Source organism: Muscardinus avellanarius (genome assembly GCF_963383645.1).
Source record: "Muscardinus avellanarius genome assembly, chromosome: X".
NCBI lineage: Eukaryota > Metazoa > Chordata > Mammalia > Rodentia > Gliridae > Muscardinus > Muscardinus avellanarius.
In genome coordinates, this window is record NC_137792.1 from 118553536 (window position 1) to 118558852 (window position 5317).

Here is a 5317-nt window from a genome sequence, read left to right on the forward strand (position 1 = left end):
GTGAGCTGGGTATGGGGGAGCACGTTTGTAATCCCAGCATTTGGGAGGCTGAGACAGGAGGATCTTGGTACAAGGCCAGCCTCAACTACTACTTAGTGAGGCCATCCACAACTTAGTGAGGCCTTGTTTCAAAATAAAAAATGAGCCGGGCGTGGTGGCGCACGCTTGTCATCCCCGTGCTTGGGAGGGCAGAAACAGGAGGATCGAGCAGGTTCTAAGTCAGCCGCGCTGGCTTAAGAGACCCTGTTTCCAAATAAAAATATAAAAATAGGTCTGGAAGTGTAGCCCGGATGTAGAAGGGCTTCCAGGAACCCCAGTACCACAAAAAGAAAAAAATATAAAAAACGAAAAAATAGGGTGGGGTATATAGCTTAGAGGTTGAACGCCCCTGGGTTCCATCCCTAGTACTGCAATAATAATAATAATAATAATAATAATAATAATAATAATAATAATGTATTATTTTTATTATACAGATGAGTGTGGTGGTGCATGCTTGTAATCCCTGTACTTGAGAGGTTGAGACAGGAGGAACGCAGGTTCTAGATCAGTTTCAGCAACTTAGTCTCTCAGCAACCTAGCAAGACCCTGTTTCAAAACAAACCAAACAAACAAAAGGGCTGAGGGTATAGCTTGGAGGTATAATTCCTCTGGGTTTGAGTCCCAACACGCCAAAAAGTTTTTAAAAATTGTTTACTATTTATTTACACAACTTAAACATTTACTATTTGGCCTTTTCAGGAGATTAAATTGCTACCTCCAGGGCTAACATGAGCCAGATATTATCTTGGGGCTTTCACATTTCTTCTCTACTTGTCTCAAAATCTCTATTAATACACTAAGTCATACAGACACGTAGACTTTGTCTAATGTAGAACAATAAGCTGTTTCATTTAGAATTCCAATAATTTACGTGATGGTAATGAGCTAATTTTTTCCAAAGGTTTCTATCTTTCCCCTGGAGAGATACCGTTAGCATTCCCAATGATTACACCAAATAAAGCTAAATCGGCCGAACGTAAGATGCTTTGCAAATGCCACCTCGTCCCCACCTACGTTTCGGTCACGTCTGGCCACCCTTTTCCTTCTCTACCCCTCATTCAGTGAATTTCTAACTGTTCTCCTTCCGTGTGCAGACAGGCTGAAAGTGACACACACAAGGAATATTTAGTGTTCGCTTCATGTCGGTCCCTTGTCCACCTTCCCCTTCCATGTTTTTCTTCACTCCCCTTCACTTTCTTCATGAAAATTGTCTACCATTACGAAATCTAAAAGGAACTGAGGGAAGGAGCGGGGAGGGACCTGCCAAGCACACCTAGGTTTTACTGGTGGAGAGGCGATGCCTCTTATCCTAAGCTCTGGCCAGCCTCATTTGTCAAATACTCGAGGCGAGGAGCGACGACTGGGATTACTTCTTCGGTGCCATCCAGCGCGTCTGCAAACGGTGCGGCTCGCGGCCATCCCGTCACCGACTTCCCCCTCCCCCTCCCCGGTCTCCTTGGGGCCGTCCCGACCACCAAATCTTCCCACGGCAACTCCTCCCGGGCGCGCGGAGATCTGGGCATGCGCACTGGGCGGCGAGCGGCGGCGCGGTCCCCGCCGTCAGCTCGCGGGGTCTCGGAGCACAAACCCCGCGCGGGCTGCGCGCGAGTCCAGGCGCGCGGCCGTGCGCGTGCGCGCCACCCCCGCCCGCGGCCCCCTGCCCCGCAGCCCGGGCCGCGTGACGTAATGCAACCTCAGCAGTCGGCGGGGATATAAAGGAGGACCGCGAGGCGCGCCTCCCAGACGCAGAGTCGCTTGTGATTGGCTCCGGCTGCGGAACCTCGGAAACCCGAATGCGAGGACCTTACGGTTCCACAGCTGCCGCCCCCCGCAGCCACGCAGAGCCCGGTCACAGCCCGACCGGCGGCGGCGGCGGCAGGTAAGCGGCGGCGGCGGGGAGTCGCGGAGGGACGCGGGGCGGCTCTCGCGTGAGGGGAGGAGAGGCGCACACCCAGCCCGGAGTGCGGGAGCGGGGAACAATGGAAGTGGCGTCTAGTCCCTCAGCGTCCCCTCAGCCTTGGGCGGACCGCTCGCCAGCGCCGCTGCCGCCGCCGCCGAGGGCGGTCCCCCCACGCACGCTCTCGCTCGCCGCCCGGCCCCCGTCGCCCCGGCCACAGCCCCGGGGGGGGGGACCCGAGCCGTCGCGGAGGGCCGTCGGTGGGGCAGGGTGACGGGAAAATGGCGGAAAACAAAACGGGGAAGGGAAGAACGCGGCGTCCCCTTGACATGTTCCCTCGGCGACCCGCCGGCCCCGCTCCATCACGCCCCCCGCCGCGCCGCCCGGCCGCTCCCTCCCCCGCCGCGCCGCCCGGGGAGTCTCGGGCAGCGGCGGCCTCGGCGAGGCGGCGGCGGCGGCGGCGGCGGCGGCGGCGGGGAATCGGACATGTTCGGGAGCCCGAGCCCGGCGGGGGTGTGCGTGTGTGGCGTGTGGCAGCTGTCGCCTCCGCTAAAACACCACCATTTTGGTTCTCGGCCGTCTCCCACGTAGCAGGGCTGAGGGAGCGGGAGGAGGCTGAGGGGCTGGGCGACCGCTGCACCAGCCAGGGGAGGGAGGAGGGGAAGGGGTCTCCGGGGCTCCCCGGCTCCTTTGGGCGGCGGAGGTTCTCCTTCGCTTCCCGATCCAGGCAGGTGGGTGATATCCGAAAGGGCACGTGTGTTCCGCCTCGAATCATTGCAACTTGGCGTGGACGTGGGAAAGGGAGACTTCTGCGGGAAGAGGGCTGCGTTCAAAGCTGCAATACTGCTACTTGCCAGGGCTCCTTTGTCTCCCATCTGCAAATACTACTTTCGCATTCTCTCTCTCTCTCCCTCTCTCTGCCGCGTTACCCTTTCTCTTCTCTGCTTCACCCTACCGACATCGCCGAGAAGCTGGGTCCTGAATGAGCTATGTTTAGAGCAGAGAGATGCGAGTGAGATTCTATTTTTGTGATTTCTGCTCCCCGTGCTTTGACGGAGAGATGTTTACTTGAAGCTTTCCTTGGTAGGTTACCTCCATTCAGTAAGGATGCGAGATTCACTCTTGAGAAGACAGAGCAGCCTAGCTATCTATTGGTTATTGAATACTTAACACGCTGCTGTTCTCTGACCTCATTTATTATTGATCTTATAGAAACTTCCTATATGGGAAAGCAACGCTCCAATTTATTTATTTGGTATCCATATACTGTAATTGCCCGTGGTCGTTGCGCTTGTGTGTTGTAATTTTTACACTTCATTGAGTGCCAAGGCGGATTTCTTTTTTCCGTGTGGATTTGGCAAGGATAAACCTTGCCCTTGGTTCTTTTATACTTTCTAAAATAAGGTATTGCTAGCGATTTTTAAAATGTGCTTTGGAGAAGATTTGGGTTTAGTCAGACCGTCAAATTCTACGTGTTAACAACATTACTCAGATCATAGTAGATATTTCCTTTGGCATCCCTTTGGTTGCTTTTTAAGATAAACACAGATTTGAGCACATGAGCTCTTCCCAACCTCACCCTAAAGTTGAAGAATAAATAAAAACATCCCTAAGTTGTGTAAGATTTTTGGTTTAAGATGTTTTAAAATATCTAATTTTGAATGTATTTGTACAATAGGTAAAAAGCGTGTTTTCACAGAGAAAATAACATAATTGAAAAGGAAAAAATAAGAAATTGCTGCAGATTTTACTTTGCAGTGTGTAAGAAAATCTACAATTTCCTCAAGCCACTCATATAAAGGTGAATGACAAATTACTTAATTATCTTATTTAAAAACTAAGTTAATTTTAAGACATTTATAATTGTTCTTTTATGTAATGAAGAAAGCAATTGATCAAATTAAAGTCCAAATAGTACACAATTTTAAGTGTTAAAATAAGTATATATGACATTTTAGTTATTTACCTGCATGAACATACAGGTAATTTATTCTGAACTCTCTTGGCCTTTTGACCTCATTTTGCATGCCAGTAAGGTAAAAATCAATGTGGTTTTTGAAAAAAATACTTTTAAAAAATTATAAAAATAGATAATTTTGCAATTATAGATGCATAATTTCATCTGAGTACTTTGATAAATAAAAATATCACCCAGTGCTGAATCATATTTATGTACACATTACATACATCTCAAATGTTGAAAATGATTTACTCTGCGATTTTTTTCCTCTTTTATATATAGAGAACTCTAAGGCATGGGGAAAAAACTAAAACTCCTTAGCAATATTCCAGCACTTAAGAATAGATTTTATTTAACATGGCAGCTTTGTAAAATTTTCCTTACAGATGTAACCTTATCTTTTGTGTAGTGTATCCCAGTTTGTTAAACACTCCCATTGAAAATGTGATAAATGTCTTATGCAGCTGGTTGATTTGTTTAGAACTTTATGTTTGAAGGGGAGCTACACATATGTAATGATAAGTAATACATTGACTGACAGCATCTGGCTTTATGTTCCATATTGCCTGGTGGCCTTAAGTATAGGATGAGTCATTTGAAATGAAATACTGAGCAATAGTGAGCCTTTGCTTTCTAATCCAGCATGAAGCTAGCATGATTTTATTAATCACTACTAAAAAAATTCACTTGTACAGTTACAAGAAATTATATGCTGAAAAACCAATTTGCTGAATGTTTGTATGTGATTGATCTTATCTTTACCATATTTAGGAAACAGACATGTTTCATGAGTCCTCAAAACTGACCCAAGAGAATATAGTAGAGTGAGGCCAGAAGTCCTTACTGGTTCAAAGAACTCCAGGGAAACTGGGATAGAACATTTTACATTATAAGTAGAACCCCAGGAGCCAGAGGTGAATACAAGTTTATCTGCAGAGCTCCGCTGCAGGGCTGATCTGGGTCTGGAAGAAATGGATGAGAGCCACTGGATGAAATTCACTAATACTAGACATCTGAGTCCTCTAGTAATGTATAAATATCCCAACTATTGTTTGTTCTCATCTTATTCTTTCTCTTCTTTTATAATCTCTATTTTAACTGGACCCTCAGTGCTGCAGTTTGTGTTCTTTTGCTTGCTGTCACTTCTCTATTGCTCATCGCCCTTGCTGTGCCTTATTCTTCATTATCTTTCATTTTCTTCCACATACCCTTCCTTTTATTTATGGTTGTGTCACATAAAGCATCTAATTAAGGTTTTGGGGCTTTTTGTTTTCTTTTGTAATGAGCTTCGCATACCTGGTTGAGAGGCATATTTTCAATTGCATTTTTTTCTCAAAACAGCTGACTTTGGGCTAAATGTATTTAAACTCTTTAAAACAATTTCTTTTATAGGTATTGGTGAATGAATTTTGCTAAGT